The sequence below is a fragment of the Bubalus kerabau genome, chromosome 10, assembly GCF_029407905.1.
Source record: "Bubalus kerabau isolate K-KA32 ecotype Philippines breed swamp buffalo chromosome 10, PCC_UOA_SB_1v2, whole genome shotgun sequence".
Taxonomy (NCBI): domain Eukaryota; kingdom Metazoa; phylum Chordata; class Mammalia; order Artiodactyla; family Bovidae; genus Bubalus; species Bubalus kerabau.
Window position 1 is genome coordinate 63,644,385 of NC_073633.1, and position 14,071 is coordinate 63,658,455.

Here is a 14,071-nt window from a genome sequence, read left to right on the forward strand (position 1 = left end):
AAAGAAATATTGTCCCATTGGAATGATTACCAACAAGCCAATGGCCAAAGCTCTGATAATTTTTAGTTTTAGAAAAGTAATGTGATTTTATTCTACAACTGAAAGAATTTTAGGGAATTATGGCTTTCTTAATTTAGACTTCTCCCTACAACTGTCCAGGTATTTAAAATTAAAAGCAATCTAATGTTTGCTATGAAAAAATATTTAGTAAAGTTACAATTTGTATAGTGTCTGTCTAAAATTGTATGGCCTGCTAGCTTTGGACTTGGTACTCCTTGTGTCTTCAGCTCAAATCAGTGAGAAAGTCACCCAGCCAACTGGAAATAAAGGAGTACAGGAGTACAAAAGTACACTCACACATCCGTGCTGGAGAGATGGGAAGAAACCTCTAGGTAAGAGGCAGTACAGGGGGAAAAGGAGCCAACTCAAGTAAAGAGAGGCTAATTGAGCAGAACCTCAGTTTAGTAGCCTACAGAGATAATCATGGAGCCGCTCTTCAGTCTCTATGAGGTGCTTGGCCATCTTTGAGAATGCTATGGACTTGTTGCTTCTTTTTTCTGTATGCTCTTCACACTTCTTTGTCTGATGTATATTCCATGACTCTGACAAGTTAGGACTGATCACATAAAACAGAAGGGCAGTCAGTTCAGTTCAGTCGCTCAGTCGTGTCTGACTCTTTGCAACCTCATGGACTGCAGCATGCCAGGCCTTCCTGTCCATCACCAACTCCTGGAGTTTACTCAGACTCATATCCATTGAGTTGGTGATGCCATTCAACCATCCCATCCTCTGTCCTCCCATTCTCCTCCTACCTTCAATCTTTCCCAGCATCAGGGTCTTTTAATTTTTTTTTTTTTTAACGCACATTTCTCCAACAGATTTATTTCTTTAAAGGAATGGATTTTGAAGAGAAAAAACATGGGGCAGAGAGGTATGGAATAGAAAATAAATACAAATGTAAGCTGTTTTACTAATTGCTTTATAACCACAAACTAGTACAGAGAATGTCCTGTACAAAACACAATAAAGGTTCAAAGATGGAGGTGGTCCCTTAGGCAAGGCTGAAGACTTCAGTCTCTGGTATTTAGAATTTAGGCTGCAGTCCTTATTTTTGGATGGATCACTGGGTGTGTGGCACAGTCCATGCTTTTAACCAGATTTGAACAGGAGAATGGCCACTTGGCCCAGGTAGAAGTAGATGAAGTGTTTGGTTTCATGTTCCTTCGGAGGAACTACCGAAGTTCCTCCCCACGATGCAGTGCCAGGTGGAGTTGCACTTCTTGTCAAACTCCTTCTTGATATGGGCCGCAATGTCCTTCTCTATATTATACTTTTCCAATGCCTGAGTAGCACACTCCACCGAGTCCTGTTGCATCTCCTCCGACATATCGGCATTCTTGATTACAGCCTTTCGGTCACAAATGGTTACCAAGGAGCAGGGGCTGGCCGACTGCAACAGTCTCCTGGGGGAGGGGCTGGTGAAGCTCGCTACTGAAGCCGTGACGCATCTCACTTCTTTGCATCAGGTGGCCAAAGTATTGGAGTTTCAGCTTCAGCATCAGTCCTTCCAATGAATATTCAGGACTGATTTCCTTTAGGATGGACTGGTTGGATCTCCTTGCAGTCCAAGGGACTCTCAAGAGTCTTCTCCAACACTACAGTTCAAAAGCATCAGTTCTTCGGCACTCAGCTTTCTTTATTGTCCAACTCTCACATCCATACATGACTACTGGAAAAACCATAGCTTTGACTAGACAGACCTTTGTGGGCAAAGTAATGTCTCTGCTTTTTAATATGCTGTCTAGGTTGCTTTTCTTCCAAGGAGCAAGTGTCTTTTAATTCACGGCTGTAAGTCACCACCTACAGTGGTTTTGGTGCCCCCCCAAAATAAAGTCTGTCACTGTTTCCCCATCTATTTGCCATGAAGTGATGGGACCAGATGTCATGATCTTAGTTTTCTGAATGTTGAGTTTTAAGCCAACTTTTTCACTCTCCTCTTTCACTTTCATGACGAGGCTTTTTAGTTCTTTGCTTTTTCCCATAATGGTGGTGTCATCTGCATATCTGAGGTTACTGATATTTTCCCCAGGAATCTTGATTCTAGCTTGTGCTTCATCCAGTCCCAAGGAGAGTGTTTATAAACAGCATTAAGTAGGGACTTCCCTGGTGGTCCAGTGCACTCCCAAGACTGCACTCCCAATGCAGAGGGCCCGGATTTGATCCCTGGTCAGGAAACTAGATCCCATATCATGCAACTAAGAGTTCAAACGCCACAACTAAAGATCCTGAATGCTGCAGTGAAGATCAAAGATCCCTAATGCCACAGCTAAGCCCTGGAGCAACAAAAAAATAAATATAAATGGATAAATAAGTGAATGAAAGCCAGTGCCCTTATTATTATCCTTAAAAAAAAAAAATGGATAAAGCAGGTATTTCATGGACATCCAGAAAAGAAAAGGAAATGGGCCACAAAGGATTAGCACTTGATGAAAGTACAAGGCCAGAGTCTATGAATTCCATTGGTAATGGTTCCTATTGCACTCTACTTTGTTTCCTGGTTCCCTGTAGCCCAGACTTTTGGGTTCATTTAGACATCATTGTTTGGCCTGCTCTTGTGTTCATGTCAATCCTATATTTACAAGACCTTTGAAGTCCTATACCCATCATGATTCAGCTCAGAGGCTCTATGTCCCAAGTTTACATTCCCAGCTCCAAGAATCTGATCTGCCCAGCCAGCCAGTATGTCAGTTCTCATTTAAATAGGTGAGGAACCCTGACCCAGCTAGCTGATGTAATTCTGCCTTTGTGGCAGTCATATGGGACAAGAGTCATCAGTTAATTTCCTTCTTTCAACAGAGAAGGTAGATGGAGACAATTTCAAAGAAGGGGTGTGGTTTAGATTGGTATCCTAAAATACGTCTGTTATATTTGGCACAATTAATTATTACTATGTAGTTCCTAATACATAATTATTACTATGTAGTTCTTGCCTGGAGAATCCCAGGGGCGGGGAAGTCTGGTGGGCTGCCGTCTCTGGGCTCTCACAGAGTCGGACATGACTGAAGCGACTTAGCAGCAGCAGTTCCTATTACCATTATTGCTTTTGTGTGACTGTGTGGTTTTTGTATTCTTTTCTTGCTTCATTAGACTCTCAGCTCCTAGAGGGCAAGATTTAGCACTGTGTGACCTCAGTGTGCTTTGGTTTCCTCATCTATAAAAAGGGATTTGTTGGGGCCCAGGGCAGGCTGCTTCAAAATACTCCTCAATGGCCTATTGATTATTTTTGAACTAAAGTTACTTAAGAAGTGATCAGTGCAGGAGGGACTTTGGTCCTCCTTTCTGTCTCCTGAAAGTAGGAAATAAATCTCTCATATGAAAGGTGCATTCTCTATTTCTGGAGTGTTGACTGAAAAAAAAAAAAGTATAGCGTGCAAGTTGGGAATTATATTTTATTTGGTCACCTTAGTGAGGACTGTAGCTGGGATGGCAGCCTCTCAGACAGCCCGAGGAATTGTTCTAAAGAGGTAAGAAAGGAACCAGGCTATATAGGGGTTCTTGCTCAAAACAAAACATGCAGTCAAACATCAAAAGACTACTGCTAATTACAAAAAAACAGCATCTCAAATTACTGATTTTAGTGCTTCTCTATGTAAAGGAAGATGTAAGAGTCAGGACTTATTGAAATCATTCCTTAATATGCATCTTAACTGTCTAGGGCCTGTATTCAGTTTTTCTTCATCCTGAATTCCCCTCAGGGCGCACCATCAGGGCCAACCCCAGTGGCTGATGGCTTTAGGACCCACAACATCTTTTGTTTACTGAAATGGCAGGCAAGGTTGAATATGAACAAACCTTCTTACTTTTAATTTACTACCCTAAGCCCAAACTTTGTTTAGATGCTTCACTGATGAAGCATTCAAAGCCTGATTTATTTATTCTGTTAATTCCTCACAAATGTATTGTTTCTTTGTCTACAAAATATAAAATCTGCCTGCTTTGAGCACTTCTTAGGTCCTAGTTTTGGTGCTAGTGGTAAAGGAACACACTTGCAAATGAAGGATATGCAAGTGTTGTTCGATCCCTGGGTTGGGAAGATATCCTGGAGGAGATCATGGCAACCCACTGCAGTATTCTTGCCTGGAGAATCCCGTGGACAGAGGAGCCTGGCGGGCTCCAGTCCATAGGGTCACACAGAGTCAGACATGATCGAATTGACTTAGCACTTCTGTACACAAGAATTAAATTTGTTTCTTTTTCTCCTGTTAATCTTTCTTGGGTCAATTTTATTATTAGTCTAGCCACAAGAACTCAAGAGGCAGGGTGGAAAATTTCCTCTCATTCACAGATTCATAAAAGTATCTAGGTCATTAGGTGCTTGTAAGGGTTAAAGATAATGTGCTCAGTAAATATTACCTATCAATATTGTCTCCTCTTCTTTGTAGCTTCTTCAGTTTCCCTGTTCCCAACATACCAATGGTGAGTGGCATTTAAAAATTTGTGTGTGTTTGTGTGGTTGAATTCTTCTTTGGGAAATCACGAGTGGATTTTGCCTTAGGAATGAGTGGGATCACTTCTTTATTAAGAAAATGCCAATTGTGCCTTTTCTTTCCCAGTTCTCTCACTGTTCCATTTTGTTGATATTGCAGATCAATTTTCCTCAATGATATAGCTCTTTTTTTTGCCCTTTTTGACTGTGCCACACAGCATTAGTTCCCTGGCTAGGGATCAAACCCACACCCCCAGCATTGGAAGCCTGGAGTCTTAACCACTGGACTTCGAGAGAATTCCCAACCATATAGCTCTTATATATTGTACGTAAATTATTTGCTTACATATGTTTAACATATGCTAAATAGGTTGCTCTGGGAAGATACTTTTCTGCCTTTGTGTCACATTTGTATCTGTTAAAATCTTTACTTGGAGCTTGGCACAAAGGAGCTCAGTATTGAACAAGTATCTGAAGATCTAGCTCTGAGCTTTTATTCTAGCAGGCCTGTAGACAGATATCCAAGTGATAAAGTGTCAAGAAACATTCAAGACTTGGAGATAGTCAAAAGAAATGACTGGATGTCCTTTCAGTAGAGTGTTGGGCATTGTCTGGGGGAACCTTAGGGATTATCTTATTCTATTTTACTGATTTTCCTATTGACTAGGCTATTTTAAAACTGTGAGAGTAGAAGTTAAATCTTAGGAAGCTAATAGCAATACAAATAATTCACGTTCCTAGCAATGCAAATGAATTTTACCAGGCAGAACATATAAATCTCTCAGTCAAAATGAACTTGCTTTAACATCTTTCTGGTTTTCTCATTAATGAATGAGTTGAATAAAATCTTTGGCACAATTTCATTTTGTATTTGCATGGGAATAGTGATTTTAAGTCTTTGAAAAAGTATACTTTAATAGAAATAATGTGATAAGTCCTGTAAAGGAGGCACAAAGACTGGGGAACACAATGTGGGATCAATTTATTTGCCATCACTGGGGAGGGAAGATTTCACCCAGGAGGGGACTTTTAAGCTGGAGTTTGAAAGAAGAGTTGAAGTGAGGTGAAATTGTAGTTAGGAGAGAAGATGGAGGGAAAGAAAAACTGCAGTCAAAACAAAGTAGCTGTGGGGTCTGTTGAGGGATTCCCCTTGGCTTCCAATGCTTAAGAGGCATTAAAAAAAAAAAAAAAACAACTAGAGATATAAACCTTTATTTTACAACTTTGTCATAATTCACTTTTGAATGAGACATGTACTGCTGCTGCTAAGTCAGTTAAGTCATGTCCGACTCTGTGCAATCCCATAGATGGCAGCCCACCAGGCTTCCCCGTCCCTGGGATTCTCCAGGCAAGAACACTGGAGTGGGTTGCCATTTCCTTCTCCAATTCATGAAAGTGAAAAGTGAAAGTGAAGTCGCTCAGTCGTATCCAACTCTTCGCGACCCCATGGACTGCAGCCTACCAGGCTCCTCCATCCATGGGATTTTCCAGACAAGAGTACTGGAGTGGGGTGCCATTGCCTTCTCCGGAGGCATGTACTGAGGACAGTTTAAAATACTGGGAAAGCGAGATGCTGAATATCTTCCAGCCAGGAGCAAAGATGTGGCCACTCTTGGGGCCTCAGGCAGCATGGATCAGATGCACCCGTGTTGTCCAACCTGTTTTACTTAGCGCCACCTCCTTTTTTGAGGGCCGTTAGTCCTCATTTCCTGCCAAATTTTCACAAGAGGCTTCCTGTTCTTCCAAATGAGCCTTAGAGCTCTCACTGGCTCTTCAACCACTTTTAAGATGTGGGGAGACCTTGGAGTTAGCCCTCCTGATACTGTGGTATCCCATGGAAGTCGTCATCAGCTCTAGGATCAAAGGTCCAGTAGGGATTTGACCCCTTTAGGTATCACAACACATACTCTATGTAGATTTACTGGGGATTTAGAGCTTGTTGTTCAGTCCACAAGTCATGTACAACTCTGCGACCCCATGGACTGCAGCATGCCAGCTTTCTCTGATCTTCACTATCTCCTGGAGTTTGCTCGAATTCATGTCCATTGTGTGGACATGAGTCGGTGGTGCTAACTAACCATGTTATCTCTCTGCCACCCCCTTCTCCTTTTGCCTTCAATCTTTCCCAGCATTAGGGTCTTTTCCACTGAGTTGGCTCTTCGCATCAGGTGGCCAAAGTATTAGAGCTTCAGCTTCAGCATCAGCATCAGCCCTTCCAATGAATATTTAGGCTTGATTTCCTTTAGGATTGACTGGTTTGATCTCCTTGCAGTCCAGGGGACAACCAAGAGTCTTTTTCAACACCACAATCAGGACTTATTCAGGATTTAGAACTGAAATGCTTGTCTTCTTAACAAATTTAGACATATTTTCATTCATATTTGAAATTTTGTGTGCATGTGTACAAATAATTATATTTTAAAAATAGTGAAATATATCCCACAACCCCTTATTCTTATTGAAAATTTAATTCTGCAATAGGAAAACTGCCACAGATTAACTACATAATGTTAATCATGAGCATGGTTTCCTAATTAAATCTATTAATAGACTTAAATGCCATCATTTATATTTTTTCTCAATATAAAAAGAAATACATGTGTTCATTGTGGAAAAATTGGAAAAAAATGGGCAAAAAGATTAAAATTGTTTTTCATAATTCTACCAACTAGACACAAGAACTGTTGACCTGCCTTTCAGGATTTTGTCTTTGTTCACACAGAGAGTTTGTTTTTTTTTAATTTATAAGAAAATGGCTACTTCTGTCTTTCAATTTTAAAAATCAAAGTGAAATTCACACAACATAAAGTTAGCCATTTAAAAGTGAGCAGGTCTGGGGATCTTGTTGCAAAACATTTTCATCACTGCAAAAGGGGACCTGGTACCCATTAAACAGTTACTCCCCATTCCATCCACTCCCACCCTCTGGCTACTGCCAATCTGTTTTCCGCAGCTCTGGATTTACCCATTCTGGCTACTTCATATAAACAGAATCATACAATATGTGACCTTCTGAGTCTGTCGTCTTTCCCTGAACATATGTTTTCTGATGTTCAGCACATTACAGCATGTATCAGTACTTCATGCCTCATTGTGGCTGAATAGCATTTGAGTGGATGTATATATCACAGTTTATCCATTCCTCTGTTGGTGGATGGCTATTTCTTTTTACAATCTGCTTGTTAAAGTACATAATAAAACTTTAATACATCCTGAACATTTGTCCTTGAACAGTTTTTACAGTCTTGCTCCACAAGAGGTCACAGGAACACGCCTACACAAATGCAACATTTAGAAATAGATTAAAAGAAGAGTTAAGTCAGAACTTCGGATTTTGGATTACTACCTCATGCATATCAGTACACCCCCACATTGGCAAACACATACTGTGATTACCATCACCATTGGAACAAGACCCTCCTGAGTTTCCTTTTTTGTTTCTGCCTTCAGATATGAATTCTTTCTTGAAGGAGGGGATATTATGAGGAAGTGCTGATTCCTGTTCACTGTCACCTCTCTTGAGGGATGTGGTGTTAAGAGGCCCAGTCTTTTAATCATCCTGACCTGTCCCTAAGAGTGCTGTACTTGGTGGTCTCAATACCCTCGTGCCTAGCTATTTGCATGATTGTATTCTTTTCCAGCAATCAGAAGAACATACTCAGTTCATTTCATTCTCTAACTCTAGGACCAGATTAGTCCCTATTTAGACACCTATTACTGTCTATTTAAACATTTATTTTCTCAAGCCCCATGCCATCAAACTCAATTCATTTCTCCAGAGGCATGGAATGGTCTGTGTATGCCTCAGCAGGCCACACCTAAGTTTTGCTAACTAATTTCAACCATTGTTCCTCATCTCAAAGCCGCTGGCCTTTAGCCCCACAACCACTATCTGCCCCTCCCCAGTGGATGGGGTATTTTGTTTTCTGAGGTCTTGGAAAGATATGTGAGCTCTAAAGTATTTGTCAAATTTTTACAAACTCAATTTACATAATGTACCCCCAATCCAGCTAATAACTACTTGGCTTAATAAACATTTCTTGAGTTCCTACTGTGTTCTAGGCACTCTGCCAGGCTTTAGGAACTAAAAAAAAGAGCTAAAAATATGAGTTAGGATTTGAAACAATTCTAACAGCATTCACAAAAAATAGTGGCTTAAACAAGACTATCTTTATTTCTCTCTCATGTAAAAATCCAGATGTGGAAAGATGGCTCCACAGTTGTCTGGGACTCAGAGGAAAGTGTCCAGACTTTCTACTCTGCCATCCTTGGGGTTGGGCCTCATCCCCATTTACCAAAACAGAGCTCCAGCCATCACATCTATATTCTAGAGAAACAGGAGGGAAGGAGGAAGGAGAAGGCATAAAGGCTATGATGACTACCTTGTAAGGAAAATTTCCAGAAACTGTTGTACATCTCGTCTTCATTTTGTTGTTGTTCAATTGCTCAGTCGTGTCTGACTCTTTGCAACCCCATGGACTGTAGCACATCAGGCTTCCCTGTCCTTCACCATTTCCTGGAGTTTGCTCAAACTCACGTTCATTGAGTTGGTGATGCCATCCAACCATCTCATCCTCTCTTGTCCCCTTCTCCTCTTGCCTTCAGTCTTTCCCAGCATCAGGGTCTTTTCCAATGAATTGGCTCTTCACACCAGGTGGCCAAAGTATTAGAGCTTCAGCATCAGCATCAGTCCTTCCAATGAATAGTCAGGGTTGATTTATTTTAGGATTGACTGGTTTGATCTCCTTGCTGTTGATGGGACTCTCAATTGTATTCTCCCACAACGCAGATGGAAAGCATCAATCCTTTGGTGCTCACCCAGCCTTCTTTATGGTCCAGCTCTCACATCCATATGACTACTGGGAAAACCACAGCTTTGACTATATGAAACTTTGTAGGCAAAGTGATGTCTTTGCCTTTTAATATGCTGTCTAGGTTTGTCATAGTTTTTCTTTCAAGGACCAAGTGTCTTTTAATTTCGTGGCTGCAGTCACAGCCAACAGTGATTTTGGAGCTCAAGAAAATGCAGTCACTATTTCCATTGTTTTCCCATCTATTTGCCATGAAGTAATGGGACCTGATGACATAATCTTCATTTTTTGAATGTTGAGTTTTAAGCCAGCTTTTTCACTCTCCTCTTTCAACTTCATCAAGAAGCTCTTTAATTCTTCTTCACTTTCTGCCATGAGGGTTGTGTCATCTGCATATCTGAAGTTATTTATATTTCTCCCAGCAATCTTGATTCCAGCTTCTGCTTCATCCAGCCCAGCATTTCACATGATGTATTCTGCATATAAGTTAAATAATCAGGGTGACAATATACAGCCTTGATGTAGTCCTTTCCCAATTTGGAACCAGTCCATTGTTCCATGTCTGGTTCTAACTGTTGCTTCTTGACCTGCATACAGGTTCTGGGGGAGGTAGGTAAGGTGGTCTGGTATTCCCATTTCTTTAAGAATTTTCCACAGCTTGTTGTGATCCACACAGTCAAAGGCTTTCACTTAGTCAATGAAGCAGAAGTAGATGTTTTTCTGGAATTCCTTTGCTTTTTCTATGATCCAGCAGATGTTGGCAATTTGATCTCTAGTTCCTCTGCCTTTTCTAGATTCTGCTTGAACATCTGGAAGTTCTCGGTTCATGTACTGTTGAAGCCTCAGTCAGTCAGTTCAGTCGCTCAGTCGTGTCTGACTCTTTGTGACCCCATGAATCGCAGCACGCCAGGCCTCCCTGTCCATCACTAACTCCCAGAGTTCACTCAGACTCACGTCCATTGAGTCAGTGATGCCATCCAGCCATCTCATCCTCTGTCATCCCCTTCTCCTCTTGCCCCCAATCCCTCCCAGCATCAGGGTCTTTTCCAATGAGTCAACTCTTTGCATGAGGTGGCCAAAGTACTGGAGTTTCAGCTTTAGCATCATTCCTTCCAAAGAAATCCCAGGGCTGATCTCCTTCAGAATGGACTGATTGGATCTCCTTGCAGTCCAAGGGACTCTCAAGAGTCTTCCCCAACACCACAGTTCAAAAGCATCAATTCTTCAGTGCTCAGCTTTCTTCACAGTCCAACTCTCACATCCATACATGACCACTGGAAAAACCATAGACTTGACTAGACAGACCTTTGTTGGCAAAGTAATGTCTCTGCTTTTCAATATGTTATCTAGGTTGGTCATAAATTTTCTTCCAAGGAGTAAGCGTCTTTTAATTTCATGGCTGCAGTCAACATCTGCAGTGATTTTGGAGCCCCAAAAAATAAAGTCTGACACTGTTTCCCCATCTATTTCCCATGAAGTGATGGGACCGGATGCCATGATCTTCGTTTTCTGAATGTTGTCTGAATATTTGAAATCCTAAAAGATGATGCTGTGAAAGTGCTGCATTCAATATGCCAGCAAATTTGGAAAACTCAGCAGTGGCCACAGGACTGGAAAAGGTCACTTTTCATTCCAATCCCAAAGAAAGGCAATGCCAAAGAATGCTCAAACTACCGCACAATTGCACTCATCTCACACACTGGTGAAGTAATGCTCAAAATTCTCCAAGCCAGGCTTCAGCAATACATGAACTGTGAACTTCCAGATGTTCAAGCTGGTTTTAGAAAAGGCAGAGGAACCAGAGACCAAATTGCCAACATCTGCTGGATCATCAAAAAAGCAAGAGAGTTCCAGAAAAACATCTTTCTGCTTTATTGACTATGCCAAAGTCTTTGACTGTGTGGATCACAATAAACTGTGGAAAATTCTTCAAGAGATGGGAATAGCAGACCACCTGACCTGCCTCTTGAGAAACCTGTATGCAGGTCAGGAAGCAACAGTTAGAACTGGACATGGAACAACAGGCTGGTTCCAAATAGGAAAAGGAGTACGTCAAGGCTGTATATTGTCACCCTTCTTATTTAACTTATATGCAGAGTACATCATGAGAAACGCTGGACTGGAAGAAGCACAAGCTGGAATCTAGATTGCCGGGAGAAATATCAATAACCTCAGATATGCAGATGATACCACCCTTATGGCAGAAAGTGAAGAGGAACTAAAAAGCCTCTTGATGAAAGTGAAAGAGGAGAGTGAAAAAGTTGGCTTAAAAGTTGAAGCCTAGCTGGAAGGATTTTGAGCATTACTTTGCTAGCCTGTGAAATGAGTGCAATTGTGCGATAGTTTGTCTTCAGTTAATATCCTGTTTGTCAGAACTTTGCCACATGACCAAATAGCAAGGTAGCAGGCTGGGAGATGTGGGCATCTATTTTCCAGGTAAAATGTGGGATTCTAGTGAGGAGAAAACAAATAATGGTGAAGGCACTCAGCCATTTTTCATTAAGACACAGGCCCTGCCCTCTGGACAGATAAGGGAAGGGTCGGAGTCCATGACAGAGGGATCCAATTCACTCTGGGCACAGCTCTCCAGAGGTGAACTAGAGCAAACTTCAGGAGATAGGGAAGGACAGGGAAGCCTGGCATGCTGCAGTCCATGGGGTCACAGAGTCAGACACAACTTAGTGATTAAACAACAACTGAGAAGGAAGAATAGAAACTAGTCAGGCAAAGGGTGTGGTGGACGCGGTGGTGACTGTGGTGAGGGAGTTTCTAGATGGGAGCGGTAGCCAGTTTCCAGAGGCTAGAAAAATCCAAGGAATTAGTAAACTGTCAGTGTGGTTGCAACATATACTTAGAGTTCAGAGTATCAAAAAATGAAACTAGAAAGATAAGCAGGGGTCAGTTCATGTCATGTCTGGTGTATTTTACATAGCAATTATTTAATTGGCAAAAACTAAAACCAAAAATATTAGTTTCCCTGTAAACTCTCACTTAAATGAGTTTATGAAACACTGATATTTAAGGAAATAAGTTTTGTTTATAGAGCATTTTATTATTCAGAGTAGAATCAGTTTCTGCAAAGAAATGAACCATTTACTATCATTCCTCTAAGATGATGTGTCTTCTCAGATCCTAGCAACAAAAGAATCCAAGTAGATAAAAACTTACCTTATTCAGCTGCTTATAAGAGTCATCCCTACTCTTTAAAACAGTGTTTAAAAATTGCCCTGTGTTTAATGTGGGGCTAGTGGTAAAGGACCCACCTGCCAGTTCAGGAGATGCAAGGGACTTGGGTTTGATCCCTGGGTCAGAAAATCCCCTGGACTGGGGGCATGGCAACCCACTCCAGTATTCTTGCCTGGAGAGTCCCATGGAGTCCCATGGAGAGCCTGGCGGGCTATAGTTCATAGTGTTGCAAACAGTTGGACATGACTGAAGGGACTTAGCACACATGCACTGTGTTCAGTGCACCCATATTAGAGATAAAAGGCTGAAAGCATAAGGTATGAGTAAATAACTAATATTCTGAGATACAGTCACCAAGAAGACAATAATTTGATGCTGCCGGTAAAGAACTTGACTGCCAATACAGGAGACGTGAGTCGTGAGTTCGATCCCTGGTTTGGAAAGATCACCTGGAGAAGGACTTGGCAACCCACATCAGTTTTCTTGCTTGAAGAATCCCATGGACAGAGAAGCCTGGCAGGCTACAGTTCATAGCATCTGTAATGGGGAGTCAGGGCTTGCATTGCTATCCACCAAAGAAAATAACATCTTAAAGATGTAAAAAAACTATAAGGTCTCCACAATGAGAGTAAACATTTAAAAATATGGGTATCAGACCCCTCAAACAAATGGACTCACTTGGCAAATTCAATTTTTAAAACATACAGATAGTTCACCAATAAAGAACTGATAATAGGACTTCCCTGGTGGTTCAGTGGTTGAGAATCTGCCTGCCAATGCAGGGGACATGGGTTCAGTCCCTGGTCCAGGAAGATTCCACATGCCACTGAGCAACTAAGCCCGTGCGCTCTGTGCTCCGCAACAGGAGAAGCCACTGCAGTGAGAAGCCCTTGCACTGCAACTAGAGAAAGCCCCTTGTGCAGCAATAAAGACCCAGTTCAGCAACAACAACAAAAAAGAACTGATAACAGACATATTAAAGATCAGCATTATAACACTAGGTTTACAAGTAGAAATTCCAGTTACCTCTGTAGGTAAGAATAAGAATGACAGAAATGATGCCCTTTAATGTTTGAAGAGAAAATCCTTGAGTTCCATGGCATGGTAGTCAGCCCCCAAGGTGGCACCCAGTGATTCTCATTTTCTGGTATTCACTGTTTTGGAAAATATTCTCCCACACCAGATCATGGCTCGCCTGTGTTTCTAATAAAATATGGTGGAAGTGATGGTGTGTGACTTCTGAGGCCAGGTTATAAAAAGCATTGCAGTTTCCTCCTTGGTCTCTCTTGGATCACTGGTTCTTGGGGAAGCCAGCTGCTGTGGAGCGGACAATGCTATGGGGAGGACCGCATAACCAGGAACTGAAGCTCCCCCGCCCTTCAACCACGGAGCCACCAGGATCAGATTGCCAGCCATCAGAGTGTGCTGTCTTGGAAAAGGGTCCTTCAGTTTCAGTCAAGCCTTCAGATGACTGTAGCCCTGGCTGACACTTCTTTTTTAGGATAGCTTTATGAGCCTACAGTTTATTAATAATAAAATTTACTCATTTTAAGTGTACAATTCAATGATGTCTAGTAAATTTACAGAG

The 14,071-nt window shown here is 41.6% G+C and overlaps 1 pseudogene; it reads right to left on the reverse strand.

Moving 5' to 3' along the window:
• Nucleotides 1-866: 866 nt before the first annotated feature.
• On the reverse strand, nucleotides 867-2,664 carry LOC129622105 (dynein light chain 1, cytoplasmic-like; annotated as a pseudogene).
• Nucleotides 2,665-14,071: the final 11,407 nt, after the last annotated feature.